We start from the raw sequence: 17,639 nt of genomic DNA on the forward strand, positions 1-17,639 counted from the left end.
AACTTCCAAAAGTGAACTTTTTGTTGTTGTTATGTGCCATTGAGTCGCTTGCAACTCATAGCAACCCTATGTACAACAGCCCTAAACTCTGCTCTGTCCTGTGCCAAACGCACTGTCTCTGACACTCCCATCCCAATTATCCCAGTCACTGAATCAATCCACCTTATAGAGGGCCTTCCTCTCCTGTGCTGTATCTCCACCCTCCCAAGCAAGATGTCCCTCTCTAAGGACCGGTCTTCTCCTCACAACATGGCCAAAGTATGTTAGACGGAGCCTCAGAATCCTTGCCTCCAAGGAGCCACCAGGTTAGCTTGGTAAAAAATACTCCACACAAATAACTCAGTGAAATATTAAATAGCCAGGCATGCATCAGAGTCTATTTAAGAACCACTCTCTATCACTCATGTGTGAAAGAAAAATGAAAAAAAAAAAATCTTAGTTCTTAGACCTAATTGTTAGGTGCCACCAAGTATGACTCATAGCGACCCTATGAATAGCTGACCTGAACCCTGCCCTATCCTGTGCCTTCCTCATCATCTCTGCCACACTAGAGCCCACTGATGAAGTCACCATGTCAATCCATCTCCTTGGTGGTCTTCCTCCCCTTCACTGACCAAACATGTCAAAATCAATCATTTACTCAACTGTTTGCATTTCCCTTCATAATCATTTCTTGGGAGTAGGGGAGAGTACCACAATGACAAAAAATTAAGCATTCAAAAAAAACCAACCATCACAAACACAAACTGGCCAAGAATATAAACTACAAGTCAGAATACCAAATAGAAAGATGATGGTTAATTTTATGAAATGACAAATCAATCACTATAAAATTCTCAAACTATTACAGCATTGGTTTGATTTCATATAGATCTTTAAACTTGACCTCCTCTTTTATTTACTATTTAACACTTCTTGCAGCCATTTCCTGAAATACACTTTAGACAGGAGAACTGTTAGGAAAAACCATACAATTCACATGGCCTCCTAAGTAAATGATAAAAGGTGTCCAAGCAATATGTAAAGAAAAGTACAACTCAGACAAAAACATTTAAAGAGGTTCGTTCCCTTGGACTTTCTCTCTCTTTTTTTTCATTCAAGAGGACCTCAGAAAAGTTGTTTTTCAACATTAAGACATAAACTCAAAGTTATGTAAAAAAAAAAAAGTCATATACAGAGTCAACTAAAAATTCTACTCTCATTGCTGTCAAGCTGGAAGGAGTCATACTTGACCCTTGTGCTGGTGTTTCTGTTGTGTGACCCTAGGCAAGTATTTTACTTCCTTCAACTCAGTTTTCTCTGAGAAAAGTCAAGTCAAAGTCATTACCCTGGAGTTGGAACCAACCCATAGCTGACCCTCTGACAGGTTTTTAGAGGCTGTCAATTGCCCAGGAGACTACCTTTTTCCTGCAGAAGAGTTGCTAGTGGATTCAAACTGCCAGAGGTGTCTCCTTTGGGTTAGCATTGCACCTCCCTATAAACTAGGCCCCCAGAGCCCTCTAAGAAAAGGGGACAGTAATTAGGGTTATCATTCATCCTCGTTTCTTTGACTCAGTTCTAGTTTTTGCCCTGTATCCCAGTATTCAACACTCTCAAAAGCAAAAGACTATATGGTATATGGTCATTACCTCAGAAAACTAGGAGGATTCAGCTTTATGAGCTAAAAGACATAAAGCATATGTAAATATCAGACATATAGTAAGAAACCGAATGGTTGTGGTGGTTTTCAGTTTTCAACTCATGGCTACCCCTTGGCACATGAGAAAGAAAGGCAGCTTTCGTCTTGCACCATCCACAATTGGTTACAGATATATGGGGTTTTTATTAGCTGGCTTTTAGAGGTAGATCGCCAAACTGATTTAGTTATGGTCAATGTTAGTCCCTGTGAACGATTTGTTATAAAAGGCTTTGAATTATATAATCAACAGTGCTCCCACAGTATTTCTTTTTACAAATTAAATTAGGCATTTAACTTCCCACATTTAAAAAAAAAAAAGCACTAACTGCTTGAAATCAACATTAACAAATTTATCCCACGGAGATGGCAGTCTTATCAATTGCATTCATATTTTTTTCTATATAAGGAAGCTCTGGTGGTCTAGTGGTAAGAAGCTAGGCTTCTTTCATATATATAGTGATAATAGAGGTTATACTGGTCCTATGGAGGGGAAAATGACTGAAAAGTTAAAACCATATCCTTTCATTATCTAACAGTCAAAATACAGGGGATTATATTATAGGCTGCTAACTAAAAGGTTGATGGTTTAAATCTACCACCACTCCAAAAGAGAATCATGATGCAGTAGCAGTATGCTCTTAAGATTCATAGCTTCAGAAGTCCAAAGAAGGGTTACCATGATTAGGATCAACCTGACAGCCCTGGATTTGATTATTCTGTTTTTTTTCAACTGTGATTTTTTTTTGTATTAACCGCAGAACACAGTAAAGAAGTTCTATTCTCCTAAGGATGGTATATAACTAGTATCATTCTACATGCAGATGCCTTAGGGCATGATTCTGTACTAGAGCATTAGTTCTTGGTACTCTTGGAATATGAACACAAAAACTACAGATGATAAACTCAGCAATGAATAAATATTCCGGGTACAACCCTGATTATCACCTGGAAAACACCCAGCATCCCATTAGGTAAGGAGAAATCTAGTTACAACCTATGAAAAGCAGAGAAAATGAGGAAAAGAAAGAAAACGGAGTCCAAAATACTGAGCACTAATAAACCTAATAATCAAAAGCAGTGATATTACCATCAGACAAAAATAAGAAAACTGATTAAAGTGAAAAGATGAACTAGGATAGAAAGTAGAAGAGGTATTAGCAATTAGGTTTTTATTGTACAATTAAACAACAAAAATTCCCCTTACAGAACCAGTAGAGCAACAAATTCACTAAGTCACCTCAATTTTATGTCAAACCTAACTCTACTCAATTAACCAACTGATTAGGCAACTATTTTCAGCATATTTAACCTTCACTTTAGATAGAGAATAAATAATGTTAAGACCCTCAACTGTCAAACTAAAAGTAAGTAGTTCAAAAGAAAGATGAGACAGCCTGATTCCATACATTACAGACTTGGAAGCTCTATGAAGCAACTCGATTTTGTCCCACATGTTCAATAGAGTTGGACTCAACGCAATGACACAGGGTTGTTGTTGTTGTTGGCAGCCCCAGTAACACAATGGTTCAGTTTGGCAGCAAACTGAACATGTGAACAGACCCATTACAAAAGAAGAAATTGAAAAGGCAATACAACAACTTCCAACCAGGAAAAGCCCTGGACCAGATGGTTTTACAAGTGAATTTTACAAAACATTTAAAGAAGAACTGTTACCAATTCTACATAAATTATTCCAGAAAATAGAAGAAGATAGAACCCTCCCAGAGTTTGGCAGCAAACTGAAAAGTCAACTATTTAAAGTCAATCTGCTCCCACAAAGACTGCAACCAAGAAAAACCTATGGAGCAGTTCTACAATGAGTAGGAATTGACTCATTTAGCAACAAACATGAGAAAGGGAATCCCTCAGTAACACAAAAGGAAGGGGCATCAAAATCCAAAGGAGCACTGCTCCTCTGTGACACAAATCAAGTCATCATGAGTAGGAATCAGTAAGATGGCAACTGGAATTTATGGGGGGAAAACCCCCCAAAAAAAAACAATTTGCTTTTGTAATTGTTTGTGCTTTCTAGGACAGTTAAGTCAAGACCTAACCAACCAGATAAGCTAAATGACAGAGCTTAACATAAAAAGGCAAAGTTTTTTGAGGGTAGGCTAATCTAGGTGTGAATCCAGGCTGTCCTTTACTAGCATGTGACTTAGGGCAAGTCCTTTGACTCTCTGAGGGCCTCCATGTTCTCATATGTAAAGTAATAACCACTTATCTTTAAAGGTGGTTAAAGTGATTAAACATGTTAAAACACATGGCATAGCTATTGACATTCAAATGAAACTCCAAAGACAACTAAGAGTTTCTGATGATAGCTAAGCATTCAAAAAGAACTAGATTAAGTGTGAAACAATGTTAAGTGTGAAACAATGTATATGAATATAGAATAAAAAATTTTAAAAATCAACAAACACTATGTACGCTAAAATCTTTTTAGAGGGCTTACATTTTAATAAAAATGTCATGTTAAATAGAATTTAAAACGATTTATTTTTATAAGGGAATTTTACCTCCAAGTTGTATATCAGATTACTTTGAGTTCTACATAAATCTCCCTATTTGTCTTACCAAATCCGTGTTTGCAATAAAAGCTTTAAAAGTTGTAATAAAGTCAAATCGTTTTCATACTCTTATTTTGTGATAAAGGACAGTTAAAACAATTTCAATCAAGCACATGATCTGACTAACAATATGTAAAAAGGATAAATACAAAATACAGTTCCTGATGTCTACGTCAATTGCTAAAAAGAATCAATATTAATGCACATACACAAAAATTAAACATCACCACATACATTGAAGAAGAATCAATTTTGGCTAAATGAAATGTGAAACAAGTAACACAAGAGAAAGTTTTTTTAAAATCAAACTGACAATTTCATTTTCTCACATCTTTTCCAAACAACATGCAATCATCATACTTCCTGACAGCCAAAGAATTATTACACAGAACAATACTGAACCACAAATTTAAAAGTCTTAAATATTTGCCAACTATAGAAAATCACAAAAAACCCCCACCAAACCCAAAATGAACTTCACCAATAACCTGTTATCTTCAAGAATCTCTATCTTCAAAGAACAAGATTAGTTTCCTTATCAATGTCCACAATTAACAGGGGCTATTCCTTCCATAAAGTGTGCTCCTCTGCAATTCCCAGGATAACAACTCACTGCCCTGGAGTCAGAATTGACTCAGATGACCCTACAGCAGGATCTTCAAAGGCTGTAAAACAGCACAGTAGAAGATTACCTATCTTTCTCCTGCTAAACAGCTAGTGGTTCCTCTCTGGGTTGTCAGTGTAACTCCTTAAACAGTAGACCTATATAACGCTCTACCACAGAGCAAATTGTTGAGCTCAAGTGTGTGAATAATCTAACAATGATGTCAAAGTACTAATACAAATGTAGATTTTGTTAAAATATGTGAGACAAAACTCACAACTAAGATGCATTCCAGCTGAGCTGTAATGGACATCAGTAACCATTTAATGCAAATGAAATGTAAATTTTACGCTAAAATGTTAACTTGTGCCCTCTAAAACAAAAGTCCTCCATCTATTACAAAGAAGCTAAAAGCAAAAAGAATATGCTATGCACTGTTTACTCCCTTCCCACACAAAACTGTGGGTAGTATCAGTTAAACATGCAGAATATTAAGCATTACTCAACTGTTCAATCATTATTTTTCTCCACAGCTAACCCTATATTCTCAAAGGATGGGGCCTGAGCCTGCTCCCCCCACCCCCACCCTACTACCTATTTGAATTCACAGGTCCTCAGGCCCTATGTAAATGGCTAAATTAACAAGGTTGAGCAGAATGAAGACTGTGGAATTTCATTCAAATTTCATTTGAGTGAGCTTTCAGAAATCCTAACAAACCACAAGGCTTCAAAGTTAGTAAACTGTAATTATCATTTGGTAGTTTAGCCATGCCTTGACACAGAAAAATGTGATGCCATAGTTTGCGCCACCTACTTATATTTGCATACTATTAAAAATCTGAAATAGTTAAGTTTTTCTAAATCTAAAATGGTTGAATATAAAATATACCAACAGGCTAACAAATCTGAAATGTCTATGCCTAGATTGAAATGGAATGTAGCTATAATTGATAAATACTGCACAAAACATAAAAATTTATTAAATGTCCATTATTTTGGATTCCCTTTAGAAGTCTGACTTAGAGTGAAAAAAAAAAAAAACCAAAACACACACCGTGGGGGGGGAACACGAGTTAACACAAACACAAAAGTGCAAAATGTAAGAAAAATAAGCTCAGTTTATAAATGCAGTATGACTGCAGTGGACAGTTACTATCAATAAGAATATTCTTAGTAAACACTAAAATATTTTAAAACATGAACTTTAAAGTAGTTATAGCACTAGGTCTTGTTAAACTAGATGAGTAATTTAAATAATTTTAAATGTAAACACTCATTTTCACATCAATTTTTAAAAAAAAGGGAAGAATCCACCTCCCCTCCTGCCAGTCTTTGCTACCTTAAAATACTAGTTATTTCACAGTGGGAAGGAATGGCTAATAAGTACATTTCTTTTCCAATCCTCTTTGCTACCCATTCATTAAACACCAAATACTGAAACTAAATTCAGCTCCTACCTCTATCTCCCTCCCAGGAATGCTCCCTACAAGCACCCCAATCCCTTCCACTGTCACTTATTCCAACTGTCAAAGCCCCACCTATTAATAGTAAATCCCTTTCATACTAACTTCAACTTGACGAAATTAGACACCCAGTAGAATTTACAAAATTTGCAAATGGAATTGTTTCCATTTTTAATGATTTTTTAAAAGGAACTTAAAGGTGAGCATATCCAGACAAAGCTACAAACATAACAAAAACATAAATATTTAGTTGCTTCTATATATTGATTAAATTCAGCTATTTTTCCCCCTCTGTATGGAAGGAATTTTGTATTTCTACACTCTACTATTGCACTCATGTAAGTTAATTTTCATAGGTAAATACAAACAGCCCAAGAATGCAAGATTACATGGAAATTTTTCTCTCCCTTTTTTTCTCTGGAATTATGGAAAATTTTAAGTACAAACAAAATCAGAATAGTACAGGAGAGTGCCTGTACTAGTACTTACCCAGCTACCATCACCTAACCATTCAAACTCTCTTTTGTTTTATTCTCTCCCACCTACTCCCTCCTCCCATTATTATTATCTTTTAAAAAAAAAGAATTAAGAAGACAAGGTGCTCAGTAAACTCATGGAGAAAAACCTGAACACAGCAAAAAGTGGCAAATATTGGCAAGTCAAGAAGTTAAGAATCGAACTATATGTAAACTACTCAGCTGCTCTTTGAGTGATAAATTTAAGAGATCATTTAAAACAAAGCATCCTCTTTTAGAATCTTAATTTAGTCCTCAAAACCCAAAGGACAAGTTTCAAATTATATCTAAGAGTAAACAGGCTTATTCGATTGAAAATGAATTCAAACATCTGCAATTAGGTTGTATTCATGTAGCACCTTAGTTCAAAATGAAAAAGCCAGACTATTTTACATAATGTGTCATAAAATTACAATTCAACCACTCGAAAAACCGCTGAACACTTATGTCTTAACTGGTCCTTCTGATTCCTAATTATAGATTGATATCACCGTAGAAAGAAAAGGAAGCATTTTAAGGTAAGTGGTTTAAAATGTTCAAAATTAACCCCACTCTTGACTGGCAAATATATAAAAGCAAGTCTAAACTACCTGAATTATATGTCATTAAACGGAAACGTATCCACTTTCCGTGGCCGTTTGTGAGTGGGTTTTGTTGGGTTTTGGGGGTGGTTTTGTTTTTAATTAAAAAAAAATAAATAAGTTCGCATATACCCTTAAACGCAACGCGCCAGGCTCCAGATAGCATTAGGAGACCGCCTCCTGCTTTTGCTCGTAACCAATACGCAGACAGAGAAGGTTGGCAGCAAAGTGCTGCGAGGACAGTAACAAACACCAGCAGCTCCCGAGCAGGCCCTGTTAGAGCCAGGAATGACGCACTTCGGTAACCCGACTCTCTCTCCCCTCCACCCCCGCCCCCAGCAGCGGTGCTGACACCGCCAACAGCCCGGAGTAGGAAAAAAGACAACAGAAGGGGGGAAAAAGACAGAGGTTGCACCGCACCGGGTTTCGGCGAGAAACCTCGATTATTCCTCTTTCGACACCAACTATTAGGACTAAACAGGAAAAGAAGCTTCGTGCTGAAGCAAGTCCCATCATGGTGGTTTAAGAGTCACTAAATTAAGCTGATAATGAGTCCAAACCACAGAGACAAATACAGGGTGTGGCTGCCGTGGAATACGGCGGTCCGTGGGAGAAAAGGGGTAAGGAATTTACACTCGAGTGTGAAGGGGAGACGGGGCTTCACGGCGGTGGGGGGAGAGGCGGCCCGCGCATTTTAAGGAACCATTGCAAATCGGCACAGGCTTTTCTTTACTTAAACCCGACCCTACGGATCAAAAGTCTCTAAAGAGATATTACATAAAGCATGGAAACTGTAAAGAGCAGCCGTTCAGCGAAGTTAACCATGACCCTCAATTTAAAAACTACATCTAAGAGCAAGAAGGGAAGGGGGGAGGTGGTAGTCAACAACATAAAAACATTTCTAGGCCACAGAGAAGAAAGTCTCACAATTTTGTATGAAACTCCTAAATGCAATATTAAAATGAAAGCTCAACACTGCAGCGCATAGACACACATTCACCAAGGGGGGGGGGAACCAAACCATTATACATTACAGTTTAGGAATCAAAAGCGGTGTGGGGGGGGGCGAGATGACATATACACCAAGGGGTAGAAGGGAAACTAAAACGTCTAAAGTACAGCGGTTTATTTAAAAAAAAAAAAAAAACTACAGGCAAAACAAGGCGTTCTCGCGGCCGAAATACAAACAAAACAAAACAAAACGAAAAAAAAAAACAAACAAGGCAGAAATCAACAATACGTCTCCGAATGTAGGCCACAAGAAAATGGGAACGGGGCTCAAAGTTTTGCGGAACTACTTGATGCTGTTTCCCACACCTTCTCTCTCCCACGGCCCATGCGACCCTTTCAGTCCCCAAATCCGCTGGCCACCGATCACCGTGCGGCTGATTGAAGTCAAAGAAAAAAGGGGGGGGGAAGAATAAAAAAGAAAAAGAAGTAGTAGTAGTAGTCAAGCCCAAGCCCAAGCAAGAAGAAAAGTGTGGAGGGAAAAAGCAGATGCTGCCTACCTGGGGCAAGGATCAAGCTCAGTTCGTGCCTTGAGAAAGAGACAAGTGCGGGTGGGGGTGGGAACGAAAAGCAGCACTAAAACTAAAACAAAAGTGGCGCCAAAACCCCCCAACAAACAGCCTTCCACTCCCGCCCTTCCCCCCCTCCTCCTCCCATTGCCAGGCAGGCAGGGCCCCGTGGGGGGCGAGGTCCGCACGCGGGGGGCCCACGCGGGAAGGACCCCCACGGCGGGAGCCGATTTGGTGCCCCAAGAGAAACTGACCGAAGTCGGGCCTCGGAAGGGATGGCGAGATCGATGCCAATCGCTTTTCCCAAGCAATTCCTCCACCACGCGCTGGAGATGATGGGGCGGGGGAGAAGCCAAGGGGCCCGTCACATGAATGTTGTTCCCTCTCTAGGAAGGGAGGAAGAGAGGGAGGGCGAGGAGGAGGGAGGGAAGGAAGGAGGGGAAGGCAGCGGGAGGGAGGGGGCACGCGGGAGGGAGGGGTGTGATCAGAGTAGATTTTCCCTCGCCTCCCTCGGTCCGAGGCCCAAATATACACAACCGAGCCTCCGCTCTCTCCCCTCCCCCCGAGGTTCCCAGCACCACCATTTTGCTGTCTTCCTTCCCCCCTCACCACGATACCGCGCTCTCCCCCACACACACACACACACACCCCGACCGCGGCCTCCCCGGCTCGCCTCCCCTGGCTCCAGCTCGCACCCCACCCCACCTCCAGTTGGGGCTCCCCTCGGGCTTAAGAGCCTTCCGGAGAAAAGGAGCCGAAATGGAACGCTAGACAGGGAAGCGGCGCCTCCATCTTGCGCTGCTCCGCGTTCTCCATTTTGGGCCACCCATTGGGGAGGGGGGGGTCCGCCGTAGAGGCCCCGAGGGAGAGTTGGACGCGGGAAGGAAGAGAAAATCTTCAGCGAGGGTAGTAGAAAAGAGTCCTGCGGTAGAAAAACCACTCTAGGAGTAGGAGGTAGGGAGGAGAGGGGCTGGAAGTTCCTTGGTAGTGTTGGGGTAACGACTTGGAGGGGGCGACAAGGCAGAAAGGAGGGCTGGGGGTTATGCGGGGGCGAGCAAGATCGTCCCCGCTCCACTTAGCCAACCAGTAGCCCCGACAGGAGCAAAGGAAGAAGGGGGGAAACGACATGGCAACGGTGTATCCAGCCTCTTGCCCTCCCGACACCTCTCACTTGCCCTATTTCAACAACAGACACCTCACGGTGGGCCCCGCGCCCTCCGGATGCCCCTCCAAACTTCTAGAAGCTTCGCCTCCGCCATTTTATAACTTACCTCCCCCCTCAGCGTACACAGAGGCAGCAACGAGACTGTTCGCCTCCCCCACTCCTCCTTCCTTCTTTCTCAGGCCGGGGGCTCCTTCACCCCTGGGCTGGTACAAGATTTTTTTTTCCCTTTGCTCTTCTTTACACCCTTGAATTCTACTCAGGGACGGAAGCTCCCGCGGTTCTAGAGCGGTGGGGGGTTTTGAAAGTGGCGGTCGGATCCGGCGGGGGTTTTTTTTTTTTTTTTTTGGTGGCGCTTCAAGTTTTTTTTTTTTTTTTATTTTTTTTTGGTGGCGCTTCGGGATTGTTTGGGGTGTTCGCTCTTCGGCGACTTGGAGGCGAATGGAACGCGCAGGCGCCATCTGTCGGCCACGAGCCCGCGCCCGGCTCCCGTTGGGAGGGAGCGTCATCTAGCGGCAGCGGGTTGACACTGCAACGCATCCTTCGCCGGCGTCCCACTCCCAACCGCCAGCCAATCGCAGCCGGCTGACTCCCGGGTTCAGCGTCTCCGACGCCGCCTCTAAACGGGGCGCCCGCAGGGGCGCGCCGCCGAGTGGGGTAAACAAGGTGCCGTGCCCGCGCCTGACTTACTCATTCGTTTGGCTCCGTTTCCAGCGCGCCACAGCGCGGGCCACGGTTCCCCATTCTTTACTGGGGGGCTCGGGGTAGGCGGAGGAATGTCCGGCGGAACCCCTAGCCGTGGGAATCCAGGGGGTGGGCTCGCTGGCCAACTCATGCCCTAGGCTCCTCCGCCCCTCTCGCGGCCCCGGAGGTGGCAGCCCAGGCGGGCTTCACCCTTCGTTGTCCCCTCCTCCGACACGCCCAGCGAGGGGCCTTCGGCCGGCATTCGCACCCTCAGTTCACCCCAACTCCTATCCCTTTCCACCAAAAAGAGCCCAACTGGCCCAACTCTGGCACCTGATCCTAAGTCACTGAGGGCTGCTGTAAGCGGAGGGGAAGGGGTGCTGGTGGTTGTTTGGGTTTTATTTTGGTGGTGGTTTACAGAAAGAAAGGGAGTTTATTCTCCACCGGGGGGGGGATGTTTCTGTTGTTTTCTTTGCAACCCACTATTCGAGTCCCCAAGAAAACGTGGTTCCTACCTTAAGGGGTCTAAGAGACTTGGGAACTGGGCTACTAGGCTAGTCCTCTGCGGGGAAAGGGACGGAGAGGAGCGCAGAGGAGGGAAATCGACATTTTGGCCCCCGGAGTCGGGGAAGGGGACCCCGCGGTCTTCCCCGCCTCTCCCCCGCTTGCGGGGACGCGCGGGCGGGGGCGGCCTGGTGACTTTGTTAGGAATTCAGATTCCTGCTTCCTTTCTCCCCTCCCATCCCCCCAAGATGTTTGAAGTGCCAAAGGACCGCTTCCGCCCCTAGGACCCCTTTTAACTCAAGTCTTTATCACCCTTTTTTTCCTTCCCCCCCCCCCCCTTTTGTTTTCCGATCCTGGCGACTGAACATTTCACCACCTAGAGCTCTCCCCACCGGGGAGGAAAAACTCGGGGAGGGCCTAACCCCTCCGTAGCGCCGCTTTTCCTAGGACAGAATGGACTGACCTATTACAGTGTCTCCATTACCATTATGGAAGTCCCTCGATGTAGAACAGGAGGATGCCGTTCGGAGCTTTTCGTTACTGGTCTTTTTATTGTTATCACTACTGCTCTCTGATTCAACTCTTTTTTTCATGTTCAAAATATTTTTTTTTTTGTTCGAAGAAATCAGACATCCCAATAACAAAGCAATTTTTCACCACGAGAAATCATGCAAGCCCCGGTTCAACGTGGAGAGTTCACCCGTTGTTACTTACAAAGCATTCTTAATGCAATATGATTCGTTTCAGTTCCTATATTACATTCCTTCCACATCCGTGTCTTTAGTTTCTCCCATCCTCGCTCGGCGCTTATTGTTATGCCTTTTTTTTTTCTTGTAACTTAAAAAAAAAAGAGTTATAGTATATAGTCAAGTGAACAATAAAAGTTAAACAAACACCTACAGATCAGCAATATGGAATAAAAGTTTGAGACATATTTACTTACCTCCACCACTTTGGGGAGTAGAACATTATCCAAAACAAATTTCCATTTCTTTTATAGACCCTGTTTGGGAGAATGTTATACAGTTTTTAATAGATTCAAGATACAGGATGATGAAGCTAGAACATTAAATAGGTAGTAGTGGAAATTTTACAGAGTTATATAAGTTAATGCAAAATTCCTCTTGAACTAATAGAAAAATAGGGCACTGTACCAAATCATTTTACATTAATTCACTTCAATTGTGCCAATTTCATATCAATTGATACTAAATTACTTTCTGTTTTAGAATTAGCTGAAAACTGCTTTTCAACTCCACACATCACATTTATAATATAGTGCTAACAGTTTCTCATCTGTTTTAAAAGTTTATCAGTTGGTTCTAGCAAGTGAGACTTGCTTGAAATAAATTTATAGGTTGCAAAGACTCAAAACGTTCTTTTGTAATATATGCCTACTTTTATTATGGAAGAAATACAACTGGTATACCATCAGGGCAGAGTCCCCGTCTGCTGTTCTTAGGGTCATTATGCTCAAGGCCACCTAGCAACAACATACCATCAGAAGTAAATTTTGCAATATATCTATTCTATATGGACAATATCTTCTAAAACAGTATAATATATCCCCTTTTTTTCTCATTCAAAAAACGTTTAGGACGTGTAGAATAATTCAGGTGCTACTATGTTCCTGGTAGCATTCCTTTCATAGGGTATTGAATGATCGTTAAGGAAATTCAACCTTATAATCTGAGGACAAAGCAAGAAAATGTCATTTAATAAAATATGTAGCTGACACAGAAAAGCCTTCAACTTAGTAATTTGTCATGTTCTTCATGAGATAATATTGCCATGACAGAAGCTTTTGGTGCCTGATAAACACTGCAGAATTTTCTCAAGGAGAATTAATTGTGGGGGGAGAGGGGTGGGGAGGGAGAAAAGTGCAACAGTGAACGACTGGAAACACTAAGTCTCGGTAAACTTTCATTAAAATTAATTTAATTTTTTTAAAAAAAAACACTGCAGAATTTTACATGAATAGTAACACTTGCTGTTGTGTATAGGGTAAAACTCTGTTTACTGCATAAATTTTCTAGTCACTGAAAATTTGAATCTCCCATGGTACAGCACAGAAATAACCTACTTGGTTTACTATATCCCGAATAAAACAGTCCACAATTCTCTTTACTCACAAAGTCATTGACTCCGAACCACTCATAACTAACCCTCTACTTAGTTTTCAAAGCTATAAATTGCGAGGGTGGAGACTGCCCATCTGTCTCCCAGAAAGCCCTGGCTTTTGGCTTAGCAGCACAATTCCTATGACTGGGCTCTGCCTCTTTACCCCCAGATTCATGTAAATAGAGCCCTCTTTCCACTATAAAATAGCTATCTCGGATATTCTCATCCTCTGAAAGCATACATATATACCTAGGTAGCTCTAGTAGTGTAGTGAATAGGGAGTTGTGCTGCTAAACCTAAGGTCACATCTTTCTGGCTGGATGAATCCACCTGCTGGAGAAAATAGCCCGTTTCCTCTAGTGCAATTTACAACCTCAGAAACCCAATGGAGAGCCAGCTATGACTTGGATCTAAGTCCACCAGGTTTAATTAACTACCTTTCTAAACATGACCTACAGCTCAGAAGCCTAAAGAATAGTAAATTTCTAACTGGGGGTGGGGGTGGGGTGGGTGGGGAGAAAAGTGCAACAATGAATGAATGGAATTCCAAAATCTCTGTAGACGTTCATTGAAATTAATAATTTTTTTTAAAAAAAGAATAGTAAACTTCTGTCCACAAACATTAAAATGTTTCTACCTTAAAAATTCCATTAATGTTACCACAACAACATAAAGGTCAACAACCCAATTGAAAAATGGGCATAGGATATGAACAGACATTTGACCAAAAAAGACATTCAGATACTGAACAAACACATGAAGAAATGTTCAAAATCCCTAGCTCTAAGAAAGATGCAAATCAAAAGAACTATGAGGTATTATCTCACCCCAGTCAGAATAACAAAATTTAACAGAACAGCAAACAACAAATGTTGGCGAGGTTGTGAATAGACTGGAACCCTTATGCACTGTTGATGGGAGTGTAAAATGGTGCAACCACTATGGAAGGCAGTATGGTTCTTCCTCAAAAAGTTGCAAATAGAAATACCATTTGACCCAGCAATTCCACTACTGGGAATATACCCCAAAGAAACCATCATTGCCACCTAAGCAGATATATGCACACCTATGTTTATTGTGGTTTTGTTCACAGTAGCAAAGAGTTGGAAACAACCCAAGTGCCCATCAACAAAAGAATGGATAAAGAAGCTCTGGTATATTCACACAATGGAATACTATGCTGCAGTGAGAAACAAAGAACTCGTGAAATAGTATACAAAATGGGTGACCATAGAGGACATGATGCTGAGTGAAATATCTCAGTCACAAAAGGACAAATACTTAATAGTGCCACTGTTGTAATGCGGGACTGACATCAGGGTTGGGGGGAAACTAAGAGGGGATAATGTATAGTGATTAAAATAGATGAGGGAGAGAACTATTTAGGAGAAATATATTATTGTCATGACAAGAGTCCAGAATGAAAGCTGCATAGTGGAGTGGACTGGGGGAGGGGGGCCTTGTATAGCAATGAATGAATTTTTTTTTTTTTTTTTACTTTTCAAAGAGAAAAGTGAACTGAAGAGAGGTGGGCAGGGAGGAAAGTGTGCAACAATGAATGAATGGAAATGCAAAGTCTCTGTAAACTTTCATTATAATTTACTAAAAAATGAAATTAATGAAGCCAAAAGAGAAACTATAAACAAAAAGTATTTGTTATGTGACTGAAAAGGCTAATGTCTATAATATAAAAATAACTCATAAATCTTTAAAATAAAATATCCAGGGAGGTTTTGTTGTTTTTTCAAAAACTGGACAAAAGGAATAAATAGTGTATTGGAAAAGAAATACAGATGGCTAACAATTATGTAAAAAAAGAGTTCTACTTCATTTACCACTAAGTAAGGCAAATAAAGTGTCACTCTTTTTCCTTACTACGTGGACAGAAACTTAGGCTTTTTTTAATATTCAGTATTGGTATAATTACAATGAACCACAAGTCAAGTACACCATTGATAGGGATGCAAACTATTTTTAAAAAGAAAACTGGAGACATTGTCAAAATCTGTGTAAGAAAATGGACATAACATTTTACCTAGCAATTGCAATTGTAGGAATCTCTCGGCCTGATATGCTTAGACAAGTTACACAAAGGCATACCTTAAAAAAGAAAACATTATAAATTTGTCATAGAAATTGTCAACAGGAGGAATTAATATCATTGAGCCAAAACCCAAGTCAAAGCCACTGCCTTGAGTCAAATTTTGATGCTGAGCAAACCTGTATGATAGAGGAGAACTGCTCTGTGAGGTTTCTGAAGTTTATGTGGCATAGTGTGTAACGTATAAGGATGCTAACAGAACCGTCGATGGTTCGAACTCACTAGTGGAACATCCACTGGATGGCAGTTGGTTTGGTTTGAGGGGGGTGTCTTCTTTAAGAAGGGAATTCTGGTGGTGTAGCCCATTGCTAACCCAAAAGCTGTGCAGCTTTGGCAGTATGAATCCACTTGCTCTGAAGAAGAAAAGATGGGTAATACCTTCTCATTGCCTTTACGACCTCAAAAGCCTAATAGAGAAACACCAAGAGTCAGAATCGACTCCATGACACTGGGTGAACAGATTGCCACATTTTTACAACTATGGAGCAGTTGATGGGTTTGAATAATCAACCTTTGGTGGGTTAGCAGCCAAGCACTTAAGCCACCAGGACTCCTAGCCACTTTTATGGGACTGGCTAAATGAATTATAATACATTCATATAAATGGGGTCCCATGATTAATGGCCCGGTTGCCAATGGACGTCAGGTGTTGAAATCTACCAGCTGTTCAACGTGAGAAAGGTGTGTCAGTGCGCTTCCGTAATGATTTACAGCCTTGAAAACCACATCTGCAGCCTTATTCCCTAAAGATTTACCAGCCTTGGAAAACCAATGGAAGGTGGAAATAAGTTGGACTTAATTGAATGACAGTGAGATAGAGAAATAGACAGACAGATAAACTTACTTGCCCTGTCAAGCTAGTTTTTTGTTTGTTTGTTTGTTTGTTTGTTTTTAAAGCTAGTTTTAACTTACAGCGACCCTCCAACAAGTTTCTGAGTTTGTCAGTCTTTACGAGGAGCTCTGGTGTCATACTCCTTAGGGAGTTGCACTGCTAACCCTAACCCAAAGCCTCCCTAACAGTTCGAATCCATCAGCAACTCCCCAGGAGAAAGATGGGCATTCTCCTTACATGCAATTTAGACCCTCTGAAAACCTGCTGGATGACCAATTAGAACTCAGTTCAGATTCAATGTCAAAGAGTTTTTGAGAAATCTTTGGAAGAAGAGACTGACTACCCAGCTGTCTCCTGGGGAGCAGCTGGTAGATTTGAGCTACTGACCTTTTGCTTAATGGTGCAACACTTAACACATTAAGCAACCAAAGCTCAAACCATTCTGGAAGAATGTACAGGAAGCAGTCTCTTCCCAGAATACAGGCAAAGCAAGGCTCCAGGGCTCATCATTTAAGCTTTCATTTTGTACATTACTACTCTATTTAAAAATTTTTCTCCCCCAATGAGCCTGCATTACTTATGTGGGGGATTTTAGGGTTTATTTTATTTTTGTTTTTGTTTTTTAAATCTTATGCTGGTTACAGTCACTCTGGAAAACAGCTTGGCAATTTCTTATAACGTTAAACATAGACTTACCATATGACTCAGCAATCTCACTCCTGAAATATGAAAAATTATGTTCACAAAAAAACCTGTACATGAATGTTCTTAGCAGCTTGATTTCTAATGGCCCCAAACAGGAAACACTTCAAATGCCCATCAACTGGTAGATGGTTAAATACACAGTAGTACATTCATACAACAGCATGCTATTCAGCAATAAAAAATATCAAACTATTGATACACCCAAGAGCTTGGATGTATCTCAAGGGCATTTGGCTAAGTGGAGAAAAAGAAAAAGCCAATCTCATAGGATTGTACAATGTACAATTCCATTTATGTAATACTCTCATATAGTGATGGAGGACAGATCCGTGTGTGCCCAGAATTAGAGCTCGGGAAGAGGAGTGTCTAATGAAAAGTAACATGGGAAATTTTCTTTTGTGATGAGCCTGATTGTGGTGACAACTACTCGAAACTACTCATGTAATAAGATTTCGTAAAGCTATACACACACATACAAATGCATGTATATAAGAACATGATGAAATGTGAATAAGGTCTGGCCTTGACTTCCTGAGCTTGATGTAACTATGGTTATGTAAGGTATTAGCATTGTGCAAAGCTGCACAAAGTGTACACAGGAA

General features: G+C 41.1%; 1 protein-coding gene across 2 annotated transcripts in view; it reads right to left on the reverse strand.

Annotated features, from left to right (window-relative positions):
- The window catches only part of STAG2 (stromal antigen 2), a 155,607-nt gene extending 145,849 nt beyond the window's left edge, over positions 1–9,758 (reverse strand). Inside the window, exons 1-2 of one of the 2 annotated variants that reach the window (XM_006885059.1) lie at positions 9,634–9,758; positions 9,183–9,254 (exon numbers count right to left, since the gene is read on the reverse strand). The gene's annotated coding sequence lies outside the window, so the exon portion shown is untranslated. Of the gene's footprint in view, positions 1–9,182; positions 9,335–9,633 lie in introns of those variants that run through there. The other variant, XM_006885058.1, reaches the window with a different exon arrangement.
- Positions 9,759–17,639: the final 7,881 nt, after the last annotated feature.

This window comes from Elephantulus edwardii, unplaced genomic scaffold, assembly GCF_000299155.1.
Source record: "Elephantulus edwardii isolate Elephantulus edwardi_28Jun2011 unplaced genomic scaffold, EleEdw1.0 scaffold00040, whole genome shotgun sequence".
Taxonomy (NCBI): domain Eukaryota; kingdom Metazoa; phylum Chordata; class Mammalia; order Macroscelidea; family Macroscelididae; genus Elephantulus; species Elephantulus edwardii.